The 24,583-nt window shown below is 39.4% G+C and overlaps 1 protein-coding gene across 6 annotated transcripts in view; it reads left to right on the top strand.

Moving 5' to 3' along the window:
* The window catches only part of dipk2ab (divergent protein kinase domain 2Ab), a 202,470-nt gene that overhangs the window by 5,642 nt on the left and 172,245 nt on the right, over window positions 1–24,583 (top strand). For 2 of the 6 annotated variants that reach the window (XM_059993666.1, XM_059993658.1), the window contains exon 2: window positions 9,029–9,109. The exons of the other annotated variants lie outside the window; for them this stretch is intronic. The gene's annotated coding sequence lies outside the window, so the exon portion shown is untranslated. The remainder of the gene's footprint in view (window positions 1–9,028; window positions 9,110–24,583) is intronic. 6 annotated transcript variants of the gene reach the window in all.

The raw sequence follows: 24,583 nt of genomic DNA, 5'->3' as shown, positions 1-24,583 counted from the left end.
ATTTGTGTTCACTTCCATGGATGCTGTTTGACCTGCTGAGTTCTCCAGCATTTTGCGTTTTCTCTATGTAAAATGATTTTTTTCCCTTTTCTCTGCTGGTATACTTAGTGCAAGATCAACTTGCCACCTTGAATCTATCACTTTGTTATAAACATCAAGTTCTGCTCTCATTGCCAAGAACAGTTCCCAAAGCTATTTGAATACTTTCTTGAAAGTATGCAGTGTTATTTACAGGGTCATATCTCTGTATAAAGGAACTTCTAACCCCTGTCCTCAGTTTCTTCATGGCAATTTTAAATTGACAGTGATCGAAGAACAAAATGTATTAAATTATCACAATTTTCTTGAAATAAGAATTTTTGAGCTTTTCTTCCATCAAGGGGAATTGTCTGTTTTGAAATCTTTCCTCAGCTATACTTGTTCATCTTGCCCTGCTAATAGCTAGAGGTTTGAACAGCTTGAGATGTCATGTGCATCCCCATTTTATCTGCATCTTTCCAGATCTTTATCGACGTAAGAGTGCTCATTTAAGATGTCTATACTCAAGACATGCATGTCTTCAGCTGAGAAAACATGGTGAATTGGATGCGTAAATTTGTCTTGAGCATAAGATTAGTAAATGAAAACGGTTGTTGGAAAAAAGAATGAAAATTGCTTATATAGAGGCATAGAACATTGCAGCACAGAAGCAGGCCCTTTGGCCCATCTAGTCTATGCTAAACTTCGAGCTGCTGGCAGTTCATTCCACACTGAGTGTGGGTGGTTCAAAGGAAATTTTATTATCAGAGTAAATATGTCAGTATATTCAACCCTGAGGTTCTTTTTATTGTGGACATACTCAGCAAATCTATAGAATAGTAACTATAAAAGAATCAAATAAGATCAGAGAGCAGAAGACAACTAACTGCAAATGCAAATATAAATAAATAGCAATAAATGACGAGAACATGAAATAACAAGATATAGAGTCCTTAAAGGGAGATCACTGGTTGTGGGAACATTTCAATAAAGGGGCAAGTGAGTGTAGTTACCCCTTCTTATTCAAGAGCCTGATGGTAGTAACTGTTCTTGGACTTGGTGGTGCATACTTTAAGGCTCTTGCACCTTCTACCTGATGGCAACAGTGAGAAGAGAGCATGACCTGGTGGTGGGGATCTCTGACGATAGATACTGCATTCATATGACAGCATTTTGTGTAGATGTGCTGAATGGTTGGGAGGGCTTTACCCAGTGTGTACTGGGCTGAAACCACTACCTTTTGTAGGATTTTACATTCAGAGGCATTGGTGTTTCCATACCAGGCTGTAATACAGCCAGTCAGTATACTTTCCACCACACATCTATAGAAGTTTGTCAGAGTTTTAGATGGCATGCTGAATCTCCGCAGACTCCTAAGGAAGTGAAGGGCACTGCTGTTTGCAATTGCACTTGTGTGATGGGTCAAGGACAGATCCTCTGCAATAGTAACACCTAGGAATTTAAAGTTGCCAAACCTCTCCACCTTGGATTCTCTGATGGGGACTGGCTCATGGACCTTTGGTTTCCCTTTCCTGAAGTCTGTAATTAGTTCCTTGGTCTTTCTGACATTGAGTGAGAGGTAGTTGTAATGGCACCACTCAGCTGGATTTTTCAAACCCCTTCTGTATGTATGCTGATTCATCATCATCTTTAATTCAGCCCATAACAATGGTGCCATCAGCAAAGAGTAAAGTGTGAGACGATGTATACTATTTAGTATGTTTTGGAATTTGATATATTTTAATCATTTTGTGTTTTGTCAGAATTTTAGTTAGAAAATGGTTATAACATTTAATAGCTGCCTGTTAAATTTAAATAATCATTGTTCAAAAATATAAAGACTTCTGGCAAGTGATCTTAGCCATTGGCGTGAATAATTCAAAAGCATCCGGAACTTTACAATGCAGCAGATAAAATGGTTGAATAGTGCTTTGTTTGCTAATGTCATCAGTATTAAATGAAGAACAGTATTTTGAAGGTGCATTTGTTACAGGAATAAGGGGTGAAGTATTTTGCATCTGAAAAATTGAGCAGGTGACATTTATGCTGAAGAACTTGAATATCAACTGCTATTAACGCAAATCAAATAGTTCTTGTGGACTTGGGCTTTACTGTGGTAAAATTGACACAGAAAAATTGTGAACTTTTCCGGAGTGGTCCTGATTTGTCTGTAATTATTTTTTTTTCTTTTGGTCTGTGGCTAACATTGGAAGCCAGCTACTGAAAATTGTACTGCCTCATCTTAGAATTTGTACTGATTTCATATGTCAAATATTCATTTAGAAATTGAAGGATGTTGTTTGGTAAATTTAAACAAAACTGCAGAGGCTGGAACTTCAGATGCTGGTTCAGCACTGACCCAATCAAGCAATGTTTCTTGGTAAAGATCCTTTTTAAAAAAAAAAATGATTTTTAAAAACAAGTTAATATACTTTGCAGAGAGGGTAAGCTGTAAATTAGGCCATTCTTTTCAACAGGTGATCAGGCTGTGGGGGGGGGGGGGTGGGAAAGAAATGTGGTGAAAGCAGTGTTGATGGAGAGAGAAAGAATGAACATAAAAGAATGTAAAATTTGAAGATTTCAGAGTTGTACGGTATGGTCTGTAGGTCATAGAGAGGAAAACAAAGACATTACAGATGGATTGATCAGTTCTGATATAGACAGTAAGTGAGTTACCTGAGTTTGTAAAACTGGATATCAAACTACAACATGCCCTGACAGGACAAGTTAGTTTGATTCATTACCACAGTGTAGGAGGCCATAAGCAGACTGTTAGTTGAGGAATAAACTTTTAACTGTTAAAAAGGGGACTTGTCTATTCCTTTCCAGGATTGAGATCTGCTGCATCCCTGCCATTTAATGATTTGTGAAAATGGTAATCCAGCTAACTGAAGCATTTTTAATATGTTAGTGAACTTTACCAAGTGGTTCAGAATTGCAAGCTGTTTTCAAGGGAATTCTTGTTGCAAGAATGTGACTGTACTGGTAAAGCTGCTTTGCAGATAAAAATACTGCTGTTGGATTTTGAAGGCAAGTAAATCATTATACTCATTGAATGTTTTTTGATATATTCAAAATTTATCTGAAGTGCTTTTAATGTTAAGATGTCACAGCAAAACACCATTTCAGCAAAACAACCTGTTTGTTAACAAGGATGATTTTTTCTAGTATGCAAACTCTGGAAAAATTTGAGCTCTATTTGAAAGTGTGAATTGCACTATCCTTTATAATATGTAATGGAGATTCACAATATCAATTGAGGGGAAAAAAACGCTATAATAATTCAGACAGATCAAAGACCAAATAGGGCACTTCATGATGGAGCTAACTTAGAATTAAAATTGAATTGACTTTATTTCTTACATCCTTCATATACATGAGGAGTAAAAATCTTTCCGCTGCGTCTAAGTGTGCAATTTATAGTTTATAATAAATAGTATGTACAACAGGACAGTCAATATAGCATAGAAGTACAATTGTATCAGCGTGAATTAATCAATCTGATGACCTGGTTGAAGAAGCTGTCCCAGAGCCTGTTGGTCCTGGCTTTATACTGTAATAGCATTTGCCAGACCGAAGCAGCTGAAACAGTTTATGGATGGGTTGGCTGGTGTCCCCAGTGACTTCCAGACCGCCTTTCTGCACCTGCTGCTATAAATGTCCTCAATGGAGGGAAGTTCACATCCATAGATATGCTGGACTGTCTGTATCATTCCCTGCAGTGCCCAGCGATCAAGATTGGTGCAGATCCTGTATCAGGTGGTGATGCAGCCAAGCTAGTGTGTTCTCAATCGTGCCTCTGTAGGCTTTAAGTATTTGGGGCCCCATACCAAACTACTTCAGTTGCCTGAGGTGGAGGAGACACCTCAGGTGAGATCATGAGTGATGTGTATACTAAGGAACTTGAAACTACTCACCCTTTCAACTGCAGACCAATTGATGTTGATTGGGCCAAGCCTTTCTTCATTCCTTCTGTAATCCACAATCAGTTCTTATGTTTTTTAGACATGGAGAGAGAGGTTGTTATCCTGTCAGCACTGTCAGGGTGTCGACCTCTCCTCTGTAGGCCATCTCATTACCAGTAGAAATAAGGCCAATCAAAGTCATGTCATCTGCAAATTTGATCAGCAAATTGGAGCTGTGTGTGCAGTACAGTGGTGGGTGTAAAGCAGTAGAGAAGGGGGGCTCAGAACACAACCCTGAGGGAGCACTTTTGTTCAGGGTTTGAAGGGCTGAGGTGAGGTAGCCCATTCTTGCCACCTGTCGGCGATCTGCTAGGAAATCTAGGATCCAGCTGCACAATGTTGGGTGCAGGCTGTGGTCTCTGAGTTTCCTGCTAAGTCTGGAGGGAAATATGACATTGAATGCTGAACTGCAGTCCATCAACATTCTGCTGCATGCATCCCTCTTCTCCAGGTGAGTGAGGATGGCATATAGTGCTGTGGCTATGGCTGGTTCTGTCGGTAGGCGAATTGTGGTGGGGGGGGGGGGGTGGTGTTCAGTGTGGGTGGCAGCATGCTGAAATTGTATTCTTTAACCGGCCTCTCAAAGCATTTGCTTATAATTGAGGTGAGTGCAACAGGGTGCCAATCATTCAGGCATGCTACCTTGGTTTTCTTAGGTACAGGGACAATGATGGTTGATTTGAAACAAATGGAAGAAAAGCTGTGAAAGATTGACAACTATATTTAATGCAAGCTGTAATTGAAGAGCACAAGGAAGGACACTCATGAATCTATGGAGCGGAATAAGCAGTCAACATTTTGGCTTGAGACACCTCATTAGGCCTAGAAGTGAAGTGGGACGAAGCCAGTATAAGAAGATGGAGGAGGGCAGGGAGTAGAAACTGGCAGGTGAAGAATGGTGATAGATAAGCCAAATGAGGGGGAAAGTGTGAGGGGAGGGGGGTGGATGAAATAAGATGGAAGGAAAAGGTAAAGGACTGAAAAAAGAATGATGAGAAAGGGAAGAAGGGTACTAGAGGGAGGTGAGGGGGAGGGAGAGAGTAACCAGAATGGTAAAAGAGAGAAGGGAGAGGTGGTAGAAATTTCCGGATAAGTTGATGTTTGTGCCGATGTTCAAGCCTCTCCAGTCATGATGAAGGGTCTCAGATCGAAACATTTGCAGGTGAAGAGTTGCTACACCTGGAAGGACTGTTTGGGGCCCTGAATGGAGATAAGAAAGGAGATGAATGAGTAGGTGAAGCACTTTGGCTGCTTGCAGGGATAGGTGCCAGGAGGGAGATTATGGGGAGGAATGAATGGACAAGGGAATTACGGAGGGAGCAATTGCAGCAGAGAGAGGAGGTAAAGATATGTTTTGTAGTAGTTTCGCTTTGGAGTTAGCAGAGGTTGCAGACAGTGCTGTGTTGGTTGCAGAGGCTCATGGAGTAGTAGGTAAGGACGAGAAACTCTTACTATTATGTTGGCAGGAAGATTTGAACGTGGATGTTTGGGAAATGGAGGAAATATGAGTGAGGGCAGCATCAATGGTAAAGGAAGAGAAACCCCGTTCTTTGAAGAAAGAGGACTTCACTGATGGCCTGCAAAGGAAAACTGCATCCTGGGAACAGATGTGGTAGAGGTGAAGGAACTAAGAGAAAGGAATAACATTTTTACAGAAGATGGGGTGAGAAGAGGCATGGTCAAGATAGCCATGGGAGTCGGTAGGTTTATGAAAGACGTCAGCTGACATTTTCTTTCCAGAGATGGAGACAGATCAAGAAAAGGGAGGGAGGTATCATGAAAAACTCAGTTGAATATGTCCATCAGTATTATTTTTTAAATTTTAAGTATGACTAGGTCACAATAGCTTGGGAGAGAATATTACATATTTCTGATTCTTTTAGTGGTTTTCTTATATATATATTTGGAGCCGTGTAATCTTTTCTCCTTCCACTATCTCCCCCCCCCCCCCCAATCACATGATAACTTATTGTCCATTTAACTACGATTTCAATCTTTTTATAATAAAGTTTCAGTTGGATCACTGCATAATTTTGTACATTCAAAGGACTGTCAATCTATGATATGTAATGCATCATAATTTATCTCTGAGTTGTGTTTGAATGGGTCTGAACTGAATTTGGTTATCCAGTGTGATTGAAGAAAGCTTTATTCTAGTTCCTTTGATGTATGGGCCAATATTTGCTTAGCTGTTTAACTACGCTAACTGGCTTTTAATTCCTGTACTTGGGTAGCTGAATACTGACCTCCATGGACTGGACTATTTGATTTGTGGGCAATGCAGCATATGAGGTGGACAATATTGTGTATTCCCTTTGTCATGGAAGTTCAATTTTGGGTTAATAATTGATCCTTCATTAAGTTATTAAATATTTCTGGATAGTAAACCTTGAAATCAATAAACGATTATTAATCAAAAGTTGCAATCAAGACTACTTGAACTTTGAGTATACAAATACTTGCCAGGACTGGAGAATCTTGAGTCATAAGCGAAAGGTTGAGTTGGTTAGGACTTTATTCCCTGGAGCTTGATGGAATGTGGGGAGATCTGGTAGAAAATGAAGATACAAAATTATGAGGGTTATACATGGGTAAATGCAAGCAGGCTTTTTTCATTGAGGTTGGGTGAGATGAGAACTGGGGGTCATGGGTTAAGGGTGAAAGGTCAAATGTTTAAGGGGACCATGAGGGGGAATTTGACTTGGGATGGTGAGTGTGGAATGAGCTGCTAGCAGAAGTGGTGGATGTGAGTTTGGATTCAACATTTAACAGAAATTTGTAAAAGGTACATGGAAAGGAGGGGTATGGGAGGAGTTATGTTCCCATCAACCTGCAATTGGACTCTGCAGGTTATTAGGTGAGCTGCGTATGTGCTGTAGTGCTCTCGCTCAAAGACATTAAAGAATTCGTGGATTTAAGTGATTGCATACAGAATTGTCTGGAAGTTGTAGATAATAAGGCATTTTTGAACACTGAATATTTATGGATTTATGAGATTTATTATTGAGGTGACATGATTTTGTGAAATATTCTTGTAGGGCATATAATAAATAGATGTGTAGTTTGATACATAAATTGAGTTGCTGTTATGGTGGTTAGCTATTTCCTGAGCTGCTTATGGTTTTGTCTGAAAGTGCATGATTAATTGGATGGTGACCATAACTTTGATCAGATGGGCTGGATTGCCAGCACACATTTGTTTTAATTCTGCTCTCTGGGTTGATTTCATGTATTTGTAACAACGGGCTCACTGTGGTATTCTTCCTGATGTCTCCAGCGGTGGCATACATAAATGACACTCTTTTCCTGGTCTAATGTTAGATGTTGTTCAATCCTATCTACCTTGTAGCCAGCTGCAGTAGTTATGTTTGGGTAATTCTCCTGCCAGCATACAAACCCCATTTCCAGAAAAGTTGGGATATTTTCTAAAATGCAACAAAAACAAAAATCTGTGAGATGTTAATTCACGTGAATCTTTATTTAACTGATAAAAGTACAAAAAAAAGATTTTAAATAGTTTTACTGACCAACTTAATTGTATTTTCTAAATATACACAAATTTAGAATTTGATGGCTGCAACACACTCAACAAAAGTTGGGACAGAGGCATGTTTACCATTGTGTTACATCACCTTTCCTTTTAATAACACTTTCAATTGTTTTGGAACTGAGGATACTAATTGTAGTAGATTTGCAATTAGAAATTTTGTCCATTCTTGCTTGATATAAGACTTCAGCTGCTCAACAGTCCGTGGTCTCCGTTGACTGATTCTCCTCTTCTTGATGCACCATACATTTTCAATAGGAGATGGATCTGGACTGGCAGCAGGCTGGTCAAGCACACGCACTATGTCTACAAAGCCACGCTGTTGTAGACCGTGCAGAATGTGGTCTGGCATTGTCCTGCTGAAATAAGCATAGATGTCCCGTGAAGAGACATCGCCTTGATTGCAACATATGTCTCTCTAAAATCCTGATATACGCCTCAGTCAATGGTACCTTCACATATGTGCAACTCACCCATGCTGTGGACACTGATGCACCCCCATACCATCACAGATGCTGGCTTTTGCACCTTTCGCAGATAACAATCAGGATGGTCGTTTTCCTCTTTGGCACGGAGAACTCGACGCCTGTTTTTTCCGAAAACTAGCTGAAATGTGGACTCATCTGACCACAGCACATGGTTCCACAGTCTTTGGGTCCATCTGAGATGAGCTCGGGCCCAGAGAACTTGCCAGTGTTTCTGCATAGAGTTGATGTATGGCTTCCTCCTTGCGTAATACGGTTTCAAGTTGCATTTCTGGATGCACCGACGGACTGTGTTAAGTGACAATGGTTTTCCGAAGTACTCCCGAGCCCAGGTGGCTATAATTGTCACAGTAGCATGATGGTTTCTTAGGCAGTGCCGCCTGAGGGCTCGAAGATCATGTGCATTCAACAGTGGTTTCCTACCTTGACCTTTATGCACTGAGATGTCTGAATCTTTTCACAATATTATGTACTGTAGATGTTGAAAGACCTAAATTTTCTGCAATCCTGCGTTGGGAAATGTTCCTTTTGAAATGACTAACAATTCTGTCATGAATTTTGGCACAAAGCGATGAGCCACGATCCATCCTTGCTTGCAAAGACTGAGCCTTTGATGGACACTACTTTTATACCCAGTCGTGATACCTCACCTGCTACCAATTAGCCTGCTTAATGTGGAGTTTTCCAAACTGGTGTTACTTGAATATTCTGTGCACTTTTCAATCTTATTTTAACTCTGTCCCAACTTTTGTTGAGTGTGTTGCAGCCATCAAATTCAAAATTTGTGTATATTTACAAAATACAATTAAGTTGGTCAGTAAAACTATAGAAAATCTTTTCTTTGTACTTTTGTCAATTAAATAAAGATTCACGTGAATTAACATATCACGGATTTTTGTTTTTATTGCATTTTGGAAAATATTCCAACTTTTCTGGAAATGGGGTTTGTAACTTAATGACCACTCGAGAATCAGATTTATCACTGACGTCATGAAATTTGTTTTTTTTTGCAGTTGCAGCAGAGTGCAGTACATCAAAAAATTAAGTTACAATAAGAAATGTAAAACAATAGTGCAAGAAGAGAAAGAGTTGAGGTAAAGTTCATTTTTTTCAAGATTTTCTAACTTCACAAAGAAATGCAGAGAACTTCCCAAAACAATGAAGCACCATATGTCTGCAGTAAGTAACGAGCTTGAAGAAATTGACATTTGGTTGAAATAATACACTAATAGATCAGAAAGATAATAAATCCATGGAGACTGATCATCTGCTTTTTAGTGTTTTGAAGAAAGTATCTGGTGATGGAAGATGGCAACTAGTGATTCTGCTAAAAGTAAGCCAGGGCAATCTGGTTAATGTCTTGTTTATTTTGATTTTTTTCCAGAGGGCTTCACTAAAGTGTTGAACTGAATTAAAGCACTGCACCACACAAATTGCAGGAGGAACTCTGCAGGCCAGGCAGCATCTAGGAAAACAGTACTGTTGATGTTTTGGGCCGAACCTTTCAGCAGGACTAGTTATTTGGGGTTAATAAATGAGTTGTGAATTATTGATTTCTACCATTCTCTATTTATTAACCATTCAATGATTTTGGGGCTGGGATCAGCGGTGTACTGCAGGTTTTAGTGTTTGGGGTTGCAGCTTCTCAATCTAAATCGATCATTTGGATGAAAGGATCAAAGTAATATTTCTAATATGGAAAGCTAGGTGGCAGTATGGGCTATGAGGAAGATGCAAGAAGGTTTCAAGGGAACAGACAGGCTAGTAGAACGGGTTAGGGCATGAACATGGCATTCTCTGGGAGAAAAGACAAAGACTGAAAAGTTTTTAAAATGCTGAAAGATTAAAACAAGTTAGTTTGGTTGACCCGTTTATCCTTGTACTCCATTCATGAAGTTAATATACAGATTCAGCACACTTTTTTTGTTCCAAATACAGAGTAATTGTGAGATCACAAAGGAAATTGTGAACATGCCTGGTCTTCCTACCAAGGAAGGATATATTTGCAATGGAGGAGTGCAACAAAAATTCACCAGATTGGCATGGTGGGTTTTTCATAAGACAAGCAACTGAGTAGCTGTGAAGAGCTTCATGATCTTTTGTCCCTGTATTTATTATGTCCTTAACATATCCATGTAATGTCCAAATGCTGTTAACTGAAGTTAGGTTATCTATTGTACCAAATGCTCCCCAGATACTACAGTTATTTTCTAACTTAATTCTTTTAAAATTTCAGCCAAGTTATCAAAATTATTTGATTCAGAGAATACATTTGAAAACCTAAGCATGGAATGGAGTAAATATTTTACCTTTTGAGTTGACACGTAGGCAATGACCGGGGGGGGGGGGGGGGGGGGAGAGAAAAAATGTCAACTGATTTCGGCAATAATTTATTTTATAGCCAAGTGCTACTAAGCTTGTTCTCCTCCCCCTCCCCCCCCCCCCCCCCCCACTTGTGCTTTGTTGCTATTTGAATTTGGAATTGCTGACCAAAGTTGGCATTTATTGGTCATCTCTAGTGATACTGAAGTAGAGGGTAGTTAAGAGTCAACCTTGCTGGATACAGGTCAGTACTGATGGAGATAATTTTCTTTAACAAACTTCTCAGAGCCAAGTGGGTCTTTATAGTAGACTTGATCATGTAATCATTGGATCTTCATTCCACATTTTATTTAAACATTGGAAATTAAATCTGATAGCTGACATTAAAACTCAACTCTCCAGATTAGTAGTTTGAGCATTTCTAATTATTACAGTTCTAATATCTTTTCTGTGAGACAATGATTGTAATTATTAGTGCTTCAGAGAGAGGGAGACAAAGTGAGACTGGCGTACGGCATGTATATTCTAAACTCTTACATTTTACTCAGTTGTTTAGAGAAGTGGGTTGGGTTCCAAACTGAACTAAGCTTGTTTAGGATACTGATTAGTGACAGAGGGAAAGAATTGTGTCTGAAAGGATTTTGGATTCTTGTCGAAGCTATTCCTATTAAGGAAGGGAAAGTATTAGGCAAGTAGATGGAAGCAACGTCTTTGGGGAAACAGAAGGAATGGTAATTGAGGATAAAGGGCAGGTGGGTTGTCAAGGCTGCTGCTGGGCACATTTTCCATGCATTTCCCAAAACAACTGAGCTAGCTTTAATCAGTGTGACAGTTTTTCTTTCTATAGCACACCATCTCCTGTCTGAAAACTGATGAGAAATAGTAGAAGTGTGCAAAGAGAAGATAGAGTTGGGAAAATTAAATCTATCCACTGAACTCTTCATCAAATATAATACTGGGATTTGTATTTTTGCTTGAGCTGGATAGTATATGTAAATAGTGTCCTTGTATTCTAGGAATGCAATAGCACTTCGAATTGCAGGTTGTTTCTTTAACTGCTGCTGGTTAATTGACTTAAAAACCACAATAGTGATTATAAATAAGATCATAGATTATATGCAGGAGCAAAATTAGGCTATTTAGCCTATCGCATCTGCTCTGCCATTCAACCATTGCTGATCTTTTTTTCCTCCTCCTCAGACGCACTCCACAGCCTTCTCCCTGTAACCTTTGATGCTGTGTGCACTCCAAAGCCTCACAAGCTCAGCCTTAAATACGCCCAATGATCTGGCTTCCACAGCTGCCTGTGGTAACAAATTCCATAAATTCATCACCTTCTACTACCATGTTGACTTAGGCCTAGGGGGTTGGTGTCGGGACTGAGTGATGATGGACTCTACATTCCTCCCTCTCCCTCATCAGTGTGTTCAGTTCATCTAGATCAGCTGTGCTGCTATCTTCTAGGTGCGTGTTGACCATAGTCTTGGGAGGGTGCCCAGTGTTCATCCTCCCATGCTTGGGCTCCCATGTGATGACTAGGCTGGCAGGAAGCTCAGGGTGGCGTAGAGAATGCCCCGCTAGTTGCAGTTTTCTCACCTCGATTTTGGTAGTGAGCATTGCTAGGTCATCATAAAGCTCAACATTCGTCATGTGCTGTTGCCAACTCACGTCAAAAGCCATCCAGATCATTCGTGTATAGTAACCATCTAGTGACTTTCTCATGGTCTTGGTGAGTGTCCACGTCTCATATCCGTACATGAGAATGGACTCTATGACCGCTAAGAAGATCCTCTTTTTGAGCCCTCTGGTCAGGTTCGACCACCAGATTTCCTTCATGTCGTCCACAGCCCTCCATGCCAGCGCCTTCCGCATCTTTATGTCCTCCTCCGAGCTCATCATTCTTGACCCGAGGTACTTGAAGTCTAAGACTTTCTTAATGGTATCATTCTTTACAGTCTTGAGAGTACCTTTGTCACAGTTGAACGCCATGCACTCTGTCTTTTTAGTGTTTAGGTGAAGCCCAACTTTATTGCACTCAATTTCCACTTTTGTCTGTAGCTGGCTAAGGAAATTTATCTGCATCTCTGTTGTAAATGAATGCCCCTCTATCCTGAGGCTGTGCCCTCTTGTCCTAGACTCCCCCACCATGGGAAACATCCTTTCCACATCTTCTCTGTCTAGACCTTGCAACATTCGAAAGGTTTCAATGAAATTCCCCCTCGTCTCTCTAAATTCCAGTGACCTCTTAAAATGAATGCTAATATTGCATTTGCCTTACTCACCATTGACTGTAACTGCAAGTTAACCTTTAGGGTGTTCTGCACAAGGGCTCCCAAGTCCCTTTGCATCTCAGACTTTTGCAATTCTCCCCATTTAGAATATAGTTTGCATATTTATTTCTGCTACCAAAGTGCATGACCATGCATTTTTTCAACATTGTATTTCATTTGTCACTTTCTTGCCCATTCTGCTAATCTGTCCAAGTCCTTCTGCAGACTGCCTGTTTCCTCAACACTACCTGCTCCTCCAACAATCTTTGTATCATCTAAAAACTTGGCAGCAAAGCCATCTATTCCATCATCTAACTCACTCATATACAGCACAAGCTGAAGTAGCATAAAGAGTGGAGTGACATTTGCAATTTTCCAGTCCTCTGGCACCATTAAAATCCTCCATAATTTCACCTGCTACCTCTTTCAGAACCCTGGAGTGCAGTTCATCTGATCCAGGTGACTTCTGTACCCTTGGGTCTTTCAGCTTTTTGAGCAGCTTCTCCCTTGTAATAGTAACTGCACTCACTTCTCTTCTCTTAAACCTTTCAGCATCTGGCACACTGTTGGTGTTTTCCCCAGGGAAGACTGATGCAAAATACTTTTAGTTCATCTGCCACCCCCCTGTAATTGTTTCTTCAGCTTCATTTTTTTTCGGTCCTATATCCAATCTCAATTCTTATTTTTTTTGCATACAAGCTTTTAATATCCACTTTGATACTGTTTGTTAGCTTGTTTTCATATTTCATCTTTTCGCTCCTAATGATTATTTTAGTTGCTCTCTGTAGGGGCATATAAATAAGGGTAATGCTTCCTCTGATAGAAAGTATTTCGTACCATTTGTCCTACACTAATGATACACTTGCAATTGCTTTTCTTTGTGATTTCTGACATTTGTAGAACGTAATGTTGAGAGATTTTTTAAGATTATGAAAGGTGGGAGGAGACTTGAATAGAACATAAAACATAGTCATTAACTTAATAGGCCAAAAAGGCTATTTTTCTGTCAGATAAGATAGAAAGGGTACAGAAAAAATTTACAAGGTTGTTACTGAGTCTGAATAGACTAGGGCTTTATTTGCTGGTGTGTAGGAGGCTGAGGATTGATTTTATTGAGGCCCTTCATTAGTCTGGCTTGACCATTGATGCTGTATCCCAGCTGTCTACATGATATGCAAGCCAGGACAGTATGATACAGAGAGCAAGCTGTTCCCTATGTAGCCAGCTCCCCCTCTCCATCTAACTTATGAATCCAAAAAAATGGTAGGGATCAATACAGAATGGTACCATCGGAGTCACAGGAGTTGCCAGTCAACATTACACTCAATGTAGGACTGCCTTAAGGACTCCAGTTCTGGATTTTTCTTTGGGGTTTATTCCCGAAGCCTTTCCTGTGGGTGTGTGGATATAGCTGCAAGGCAGTGGAGTTTTGAGATCAGAATTTTTCTTCTAGATCTGATAACCACAGCTGATGAGACCCATCTGCCCAAAGGACTGGTTTTCAGGTGCCATTAATCCACCTTTGATCCTTCTATCAGTAGAAATAGTTCTGCCAGCTTAATAGCTAAGCTGCACTTGAAGGCCAGTAGCTGGACTTGTTTTTCAGTTGTTATTTTAGAAACATGCCACTGGGACCACTTAATAGGTAGTGGGGCTTATGCCTGTTACCTTTCCCCGGCTATAACAACCATAAGGAGCCTCATCTTGTTGCAGAATATGAATCACAAGGGACATAAATGAGGTGAACAGTTAGTCTTTTTCCCCACAGTGAGGATGGCGCATTTAAAACCAGAGGGCACGGATTTAAAGTGAGGTAAAAGATTTAACAGGCACAAAGGGGCAATCGTTTTCCACGCAGTGGTATGTATGTGCAACGAACTACTTGAGGTGGTAGAGGCAGGAATGTTTAGAGATCTGGATGGGTACACGGTTAAAGAGGTTTGGAAGGATACAGCTGAGCAAATGGGACTAGCTTGGGAAGGTGGCAAAGTCCCGATGGATGAGTAGGGCTAAGAGGCTTGTTTCTGTGCTGTATAACTGACCCTATATTCTTTGTAAAATAAATAACAGAATTTTTTGATGCAATTCCTAATTATCACCATTGCTAGAGTAATGTCATCTTTGTTAAGTTTTTTAATCCAGTGATGTGGGGGATATCACACAGTAAATTGGCTGGAGAATATTTTTCAAAGTAAAGTTCCAGTCATAAATGTTTCACACAATGTCTAGCCCATGTACTAGGACTAGGAGTAAAATGCAGTGGCATTTCTCAGTATGTTTAAGTGTTGCTCAGAAGAATATGACTTTATTGAGGTTGTTTAATTGATTTGAAATGTATTTTTCTTTTGGAGTATTTTCAATATCAGAAAGTGAATTGAAGGTGAGGCAAGCTAATGATTTGTAGTAAATCTCAAAGTTTACTGAGAAAATTTGCTGTTTAAAGAGCAACAGAAGCAAACTTATTATTATTAAAAATTATAAATTATGATGAAAGCATTGCCTCAAAAATATCGCAGCAATAATATGATTTCAAATTTCTCATTTCTGAGAAAATCAAGACTGGTTCAATTAAAACATACAGGACTTTTAATATTTAAAAGGCATAACTTTGCTGTAATTTCTGAGTTGAGCAGTGACGGTCAACAACAGGGATTCATTAGAAAGGGCTAATAAAAAAAATAACTCAAGTGCAAGCGAAGTGGACATTCTTTTGAGTGTGCCAGCTTTAGGGTGGCTTTGGCTCATCCGGCTTGTGTGAAGTAAAGTATTTAGTATGTTTCTGTTCTTTATTCATTCTTCATCTGTAAGGATACAGTAGCTTCGTGAGAATGACTCCAGGAGCAGTGTTTTGTACAGTGTGTAGGATGTGGGAACTCTGGGAGACCTCTAATCTCCCAGATAAACACATCTGCACCAGGTGCACCTGGAATTGGAGCTGCGGCTCGATGACCTTGGACTTGTATGGGAGAATAAGGAGGTGATAGACAGGAGATGCAGGGAGGTAGTCCCTTGATTACAGGAGACAGGTAACTAACTGGGTGACTGTCAGCAGGAGATGAAATGTACTGCCAGTGCAAGGTACACCTGTGGCTGTTTTGCTCAATAACTAAAATTTTGAATATTGTTGAGGGTTTGATCACCCATAGGGAGCCATCTTGACCAGGTCTCTGGCACTGAGTCTGGTGTTGTGGCTCAGAAAAAGAGAAGTGGGGAGGCCTGTAGTGTTAATAGGTTAGAGGAGCAGAGATGAGATTCTGTGGGCACGATGGAGACACCCAGGTGGTATGTTGTCTCCCTAGTGCCAGGTTCAGCGATGTTTTGGATCGGATTCAGATTTATGGATCATTGGGATCTTTTCCTGGGAAGGTATAACCTGTACAAAAGGGACAGGTTTTATAATTATAAAAAAAAAAGAAATCAAACCATGAGAAAGAGGTAACTTGGTGGACTAGGTTAAGACTGGGGCATTGTGCACTAAACAAAACATTGAGAATGATAGGGAAACACCAGGCAAGTTTGTGTGAGGAATGCCAGGAAGAGGAGAATTGCAGGAAGTATGGGATACAGAGAGATGTGACCTGAATTAATCTAAGGAAATTGGGGGTGCAGGAATTCACATTAAAAGGGTTACTGGGCATGGGTGAGAGGGCACATCTCAGGGTACTTTTAGCTTTAAGGGATACAGGGATTTTCTTTTATATAGGATATGATGTGTAAGCAGTAATAGGGTACTAGAATGGCCAAAGAAGGAAGGGTAAAGTGTAGATTAGGGTACGTGTGTGTGAATGGGTGAAGGGATTTAGAATGCAAGTCTCTCATCTGATCCACACTCCGGAACAGAAGGTGGCAGTCATGCACCATTAAGCTGGGTGCCAACCGCTATAAAAAAGAAGAAAGAAGTAACAGAGGGTTGGAAGGTGTTGAATCATTCTGGATAGAACTAATGAACTGCAATGGTTTAAAAACTCCAATGGGAGTTGTATATAGATTCCCAAACGGTAGCAAGGATGTTGCCTCCAACTTGCAGCGGGAGATAGAAAATGCATGCCATAAGGGCATTGTTACGATCATCATGGGGATTTCACTAGGCAGATAAGGAAAAACAGGTTGGTGCTGGACACCAAGGGAGTAATTTATAGAATGTCTATGAGATGGCCTTTTGAAGCAACTCAGTTATTCTGGATTGGGTGTTTTGCAATGAACCGCAATTGATTAGAGAGCTTAAGGAAAAAGAACCTTTAGGGGCAAGTGATCATAATATGATTGAATCCACCTTGAAATTTGAGCAGAAGCTAAAGTTAGATGTATCAGTTTAAAATGGAGTAAAGGGAATTGAGAGAGAGCATGAGAGAGGAGTTGGTCAGAATTGATTGGAAAAGAATACTGGCGGGAGGACTGATTGCAGAGCAGCAATGGCTGGAAATTCTGGAAGCAATTCAGAAGGCACAGGATATATACATACCAAAGTGGAAGTATTCTGAAGGCAAGATGACACAACTGTGGCTAACAAGAAGTTAAAGCCAATGTAAAGGCCAAAAAGAGGGCATTTAATAAAGCAAAAATTAGTGGGAAATTAGAAGATTGTGAAGATTTAAAAAAAAACAAACCGAAAGCAACTTAAAAAAAAGTCATTGAGAAGAAAGATGGAATATGAAAGTAAGCTAGACAATAGTACAATAGTATTAAACATGATACCAAAAGCTGCTTCAGATGCATAAAGTGAAAAGAGAGGAGAGAGTGGACATTGGACTGCTGGGAAACAATACTGGAGAGGTAGTAATGGAGGATAAAGAAATGATGGATGAACTGAATAAGTATTTTGCATCAAACTTAACTGTGTAAGATACTTGAAGTATGTGAAGTAACCAATCCTAGCGAGAAGGTTCTTGGGGAAACTGGTCTGAAGGTCGATAATTCACCCGGGCCAGATGATGTACACTCCAAGGTTCTGAAACAGGTGGCTGAAGAGATTGTCGAGGCATTAATGATCTTTCAAGAATTGCTAGATTCCGGAATGGTTACAGAAAACTTAAATTTGCAAATCTCATTCTACTCTTTAATAATAGAAAGAGGCAGAAGAAAGTGAATTTTACAGACAGACTGCTAGTTAGGCCAGTTAGTCTGACCTCAATGGGTGGGAAGATGTTGGAGTTGATTATTAAGGATGAGGAGGCACATGATAAAATAGACCATACTCAGCATAGTTTTCTCAAAGGAAAAATTGTCTGACAAATCTGTTGGAATTCTTTGAAGAAAAAAACAGTTCCAAATTGATGTATCTGTTGTTGACGGGGGTGACCACAGGGGTACTCTGCACTGGCTCCTTAACACCTTTCCTCTTCCTGACTGTTATCTAGTCTCTTGTGTCTTGCACCTTGGTTGTAGCTATCTCTCTAACTATCTCTCCTAGTTATCACCCCCCCGTGTCCTGAATGATCCTGCTCCAGCTCCTTTATGTGGATTGTTAGAAGCTGGTTGGATGCACTTTTCACAGTTGTCAGGTGTTCCTGACTTCCTGCAAGAGGAACATTCAACTCTCCTGCCTGGCATCTCTACTGTCCTGGCTTACCAGCTAAAGAAAGAAGGGAAGGAAGAAAACAACCAAGCCTTGAGTTTTTTTCTTTCCTTTCTCTGACTGAAGTCTCTCCTCATTGAAAGAGCTAAAGCCTCAAGATCACCTCTGTGACTCTGTCCACTCAGACAAAGGCTGCTATGCTTGCCCCTGCCTTCCTTTAATTTGCTCTTGCTAATCCCAAATGCTGATAGCGACCAGTTGCTGGCCTTTCCATTTGGGCAGTGGACCTTAGTAAAATCCCCTTCTTCCAATGTCCGGATTGGCCACTGCTGAAAGCTCTTTTGAGTATTTTCTAAATGGAGAGAGAATACAAAAAATGGAGGCTCAAAGAGATTTGTGGGGGTGGGGGTGGTGGTGGTCCTTGTGCAGGATTCTCTAAAGATTAATTTGCAGGTTGAGTCAGTGGTGAGGAAGGCAAACACAATGTTAGTATTCAATTGAAGAGGAATATAAAAGCAACGATGTAATGTTGAGACTTTATAAAGCACTGGTGAAGCTTCATTTGGAGTATTGGGAGCAGTTTTGGGCCCCTTTTATTAATCGGATCAAAAGTATGTGACTTCAGTTTTCATTTTAAGTATTCATAATATGCATATTACAAATAAAAAAAATCTGAAACTGGCGAGGGTTCAGAGGAAATTCATGAAAATGAATCCAGGATTGAAAGGCTTGTCATATGAAGAGCATTTGATTGCTTTGAGCCTGTATTCACTGGAATTCAGTAATTTTGGTAATGCACCATTAAGCTGAGTGCCAACCACTGTAAAACAGTGGAATTCAAAAGAGTGAGGGGTGACCTCATTGACCTATTGAATGGTAAAAGACATCAATAGAGTAGATATGGAGAGGATGTTTCCTATGGTGGGTGAGTCTAAGACCAGAAACAGCCTCAGAATAGAGGTGTGTCCTTGTAGAATGAAGATGAGGAATATCTTTAGCTAGAGAATGATGAATTTGAGGAATTCTTTGCCACCAGCAGCTGTGGAGGGTCAAGTCTTTATGTATATTTAAGGCAGAGGTTGATAGATTCTTCTTTGGTTAGGGCATGAAGGGATACAGCGAGAAGGCAGGAGATTGGAGCTGAAAGCAAAAATGGATTAGTCATCATGAAATGGCAATGGGCCAAATGGTATAATTCTGCAAAAAATAATTTGTATGATCTTATGGTTCACTGATGTTAAACTGCGTGCTGAGAAATGAAGGATTTGAAGAGCTCAATTCTTGATAATATCATTGGAACATTTCAGATTTCTAATGCTGACCGCAAACATGGATTCAGTTTTATGAACTCAATGAAATGTAAATCTAGAAACAGATTAGAAGTGAAACGTTTGGATGATTTAATAAAGATTAAGTTGTACTAATCTGGAATGTGTTGATGTACAGTGGATTTGTAATTAGACAAGACGAGGAAAAGTTTAGGAAATGTGAAGAATTTTTGTTGTACTGCATTTCATTATACCGTTCTATTAATCAGATCAAAAGTATGTGATTTCAATTTTCATTCTAAGTATTCACAATATGCATATTACAAAAAATTTAAAGAGGTGTGTTGTTTTCAGGCCTTGTTTAAAACACAATATTTCCTCTTCAGAGCATTGGTTTGTCTGCACAGATGTTTTAAAACAAAATTACGGAGAACATTGCTGGCAGTGAATTTTTGCTGTACTTCCTCTATCACATTCTCTTTGAATAAGGAGAATAACCTGTACAGATATCAGATCACTGTCCCATATAATTATATGTACTTCAACTCCCTTGGAATAAAACATAATGTACTATGTGCCTTCCTAATTGCTTTTTTTGCATGTGAATTTTCCAGGTGCCACTGAAAAAGTCTCTTTTCAATTCCATTTCATTTGAATAAGAAGGCACCTTTTTTTAAAAAAAAAGATGGCATTAATTTTCCAGATTTGTGTTTCATCTGCCAAGTTGATGTCTCATTCACTTGCTGTCTATATCTCTATCTTCACAACTTGTGCTTCCATCCAGGTTTGTTTTTATCAGAAAGCTTGAGTATCTTACACATGCTCCTCTTGACCAAATGGCAGAGTCTTACTGATCTCTGTGGCATCTCAACTTGAAAATCACCTGTGTATTTTCACTTCTTGATTTGCATACTAAATAATGGGGCTATATTTGTTATCTTCTAATCTGTGGCAAATATTCTGGAATACAGTGGATTTTAGAAGACCCTTGCGGATTTATTTCCGTTAATCATAGGATGTTGGTTTTGGGTCTTGTGGATCGGTTGGCTTATAGTCCCTTTTGTTTTTAGTGCCAAGTTAGTGTTGTGGTTAGCATGACTCTATTACCACTCATGTTCCATAGTTCAGTGTTCAATTCCTAGACCAATTGTAAGGAGGCTGTACATCCTCCCTGTGGATTACATGGGTTTTCCCCCGGCTGCTCTGGTTTCCTCACACAGTCCAAAGAGGTTGGTCATTGTAAATTTTCCTGTTAGAGTTAATTGGCTTTGTTGGAGTTGTTGCGGTGGTGTGGCTTGAAGGGCTGACTCTGTGCTGTATTGCTAAAGAAGAAAGTAATCTACAGCTAATTTTTCTCAGCTCCTCATTCTTTTCCAGATCTCCTTTTCTAGAATAATCCTGGAGATTTTCTGTGTCTTCTATAAAGATCAGTATAAAATATTTGATCAATTGCTCAATCAAGGGAGAGATTTTGGTTTGTCTACTAAAACACTCAAAAATGTATACAAATGTACCATGGAGGGCATTCTTACTGGCTGCATCAGCGTCAAGTATGGGGTGGATTTGCTACTGCACGAGATGAAATAAGTTGCAGAAACTTATAAAATTAGTTAGCTCTATCATGGGACCCAACCTCCATAGTTTCCAAGATATCTTAAAGGAGTGGTGCTTTCAGAAGGTGATGGCCTTCATTAAGGATCCCTCCACACAGGATGTGTCTTCTTTATACTGGGAGGTCCATCAGGAAGGAGGTACAGAAGCCTGAAGGGACATTCTCAGCAATTCAGGAACAGCCTCTTCCCCTCTAAATAGACATTGAACCCTACTTCATTACTTTTTTATTTCTGTCATTTTGTACTACTTATTTTAACTTAACTATTTAATACACATACTTAATGTGACTTTTTACCTGTTTGTTTATCTGCTGCTAAGTTAATTTCATGACACATGTCAGTTATATTAAATTTGATTCTTGCGTTTCCTGATTTCTTCCTCCCTCCACTGTTTCACCAGTCTCAACCAAGAAAGGAGCCGCATTAACTTTCTCCGACCTATTTTTTTTAATTTAGTGTAATCCGTTCACCATATGTTTATTTCTTTCTAAGCTATTCCTGTAACGAACATTCCTCTAACTTGGTCCTCGTCAGAATTTTTTTAGCAAAGCTACCAGTTTTTTCCTTGGATCCAATGTTACTTCATTTGCTGTGATTTGATCAATTGTCTTGTTAGTTCTTCTTGCCTTAATCAGAATCTGGTTTAATATCACTGGCATATGTTGTAAAATTTGTTATGAAAACAACAAATCTAATAACATATCCTGGTGCTATTAAACCTGATTCTCCCTTAAAGGAAGATATTTGTTATAAACTAAGTTAAATGTTAGCCAGTGCTTATGATGTATGGACCCAGTGCTATAGCCAACTGGCATTTGGCATCTTTTGTATTTGAAGTCACATACAGGTTGTCCCCAAGTTACGAACATCCGACTTACGGACAACTCGTACTTACGAACTGAGGAAGGAGAACGCCGTCCACCATTTTAAGTCATTGCCGTTGACAGTGAGTGTTTAACTTTGTATTTGGCTTAAATTTTTCTTAGTAAGATTCACCCTGACCCCACGCCCTTGTTCTGGTCGGCTGGTGGCGCAGTAAGATCAGCGCCGGGCTGGAGAATGGACTTTCCCCAGTTCAATCTGGTGACAGACTGCTCCCGTGCCGGGTTGATGTTGAGCTTGCAACTCAACCTTGTTTTAAAAAAAACACTGCCACTGGAATATTGTGGAGGATCAAATACCCAAACCCAGCACAGCCCCCACTTGTCCCATTTAGTCTGTCTCAATGTGGTGGACCTTAGGACCCAGCGGACCTTGGGAGCCGGCAAAGCCTGGGAGCTGCCACCCGCAGTGTTTCTGTTCCATTGACAGGAAGTGGTCGCGATAGAAAACAAAGTGGAAATAATAAAACATTTGGAAAGAGGTGAAATGCCATCGGTCACTGGAAAAGCGTTAGGCTGCAGTCAGTCAACATTCGGGACAATTTTAAAGGAGAACGGATAAAGTGAGAATAATGGAGCATGTGAAAGGCGCTGCCCCGATGAAAACTACAATTATTACTAAGTACATAACCCGGGAACTGCCTGTACTTGTAATAAAGATCTACCGCTAAAACATTTAATCTTTTCTCATTGTAGTATATCTCTAAAATAGCCTGTTCTCTAGTTGGTTGTTCAATTTATAAACATAAAGAGATATTTTGTATACATTCCATGAACTTGCCTTCCACAAGGTTATTGTTGATTTGTTTTTCCTAGTCTATACAGTAAATAAATTCTCATGCTTGCTATATTACTTTTGATACGTGTCTCTCTTGGAGATTCCACAAGCAACTCCTTCAGTTTTGACTTTTTTGTCCTTATCATTTCTTAGTTCCATTCAAATTGATTCTAATTTTTGACTGAGTCAAGACCATTTTTATCAAGTGCTGATTTCTCATTCTTTTAGCAGGGCAGGCCTGATCTTTTCTCTTCTGGCTATAAGTTACACATCCTGCTTTAGTCACTTTTGAGTTATGCCTTTGTAAAGGCTGATAGATTATATCTGTTTATTTTCATTTGTCCCATTGTGTTTGTCTCAATATATGCTCCAGGTAAAGATTCTCCAATTTTATTTTAATCATTCTTCTCTGCTGCCTTTAGAATTGAAGGTACACTCTTGTCTTTATATGCACTGCCCCTCCTTAATGTCCTCTTATGAGTATCTGCAGTATCACCTTATTTTTCCTATTTAGTTTCTGGTTTTGACCCATGTTTAAAATAGCCCTTTCCTTTTTGCACCCATCTAGACTATTTAATGTCTTATTTACAACCCTAGTTATTCAGTCTATTGTGGCACTAGTTCCTGTTCAATTTCAACGAAGTCTTTACTAATGGACATTTCCCTCTTTCCTTGGTACTTGTGCTAGTGATCCATAACTTGAAACTCATTTTCTTCCACTCCAATTTTTAGAGCCATAATATCAATCTCTGTTTTTTCTTGTATATAAGAAATAATCTGGAAATTATTGTCTTTATGATTCTACTTTTATCTATGTACTTTAAATCTTTTTTGTATTTGAATAGAATTACTGCACCTCCTTCCTATTGAAAATCGTTAATTTCCACATTGACCACGACGTACATTTTGTCCTTCCCTAGTTTTCTCTTCTCTCTTTCCCTATTCTATCACTTGGGATTGAGGAGACCTTGCTTATTCTTTGGTTTTATTGGTTTTGAGGGATTGATTAGATCAATGTATAAACTGCATACTCTTCCTCAACAAATGTATGATGAGATTTTAAGAGTTTTCTGTTACTTCGATCGGGTTTCAAGTCAATACAAATTGAGATTATTGTCATCTGTGGAAGTGCACGTATACCATGTTGACCATGGATGTTGTGTTCCAGTCGTCTATGTGAAGTGCAAGCAAGTACACAAGCTAAGGGCAGTACAACAAGGAGAACAAGCTGTTGCTCATGTAGAGAGCCCCACCTGCACATAGCTGATGAATCCAAAGGAATGGCAGAGACAGATAGTTTAGCACTAGTAGTGTCGCAGGAGTTACAAGTTTAACACCTATGTAGCATCAGTCTTTTTGTGCGACCAGTCGCCACACTCATTAAGAAAATCAAATTACATAGCCTACTAGCATCTAGTGTAGTACTATCAGAAGATTCTGAACATCAGAAGGAAGCAATGAACAGAAATCACACTTCTGGGGAAAGAAGGTTTTTATAAGAAAAAAACACAATGTACAAAATAATTACATGAGCAAGAACAATTCAAAATTCCAACATTCGGTTCAGGTCTCAAATTTAAGATATCAAACCAAAACAAATTCCTTTTTAATTAGGATCAGTGAGATTTATTTTATTACTCTAATCTCTGGAATTTATAATATCTAGTGTTACTCTCTATTTAAACATTTACAGCCTGAGCTTTCCTTTTTACTTATCTGTAGTTAGTTAGAAAACTAACTATAATTCCTATTCTTAAGTATTATAGTTAACTTCAGTTTCAGTTCCAGACAGTATATCTACGTTTTTAAATTCAAATTCAAAAATCTTATTTTTTTTATTTATATATATATATATATCCCTCTCCCTCCCCCCCCCCCCCCCCCCCCCCCACATCACAACTCATAAAGTTACTCTCATTCA

The sequence above is a fragment of the Hypanus sabinus genome, chromosome 2, assembly GCF_030144855.1.
Source record: "Hypanus sabinus isolate sHypSab1 chromosome 2, sHypSab1.hap1, whole genome shotgun sequence".
NCBI classification, from domain to species: domain Eukaryota; kingdom Metazoa; phylum Chordata; class Chondrichthyes; order Myliobatiformes; family Dasyatidae; genus Hypanus; species Hypanus sabinus.
This window is presented reverse-complemented; position numbering and strand designations above follow the sequence as displayed.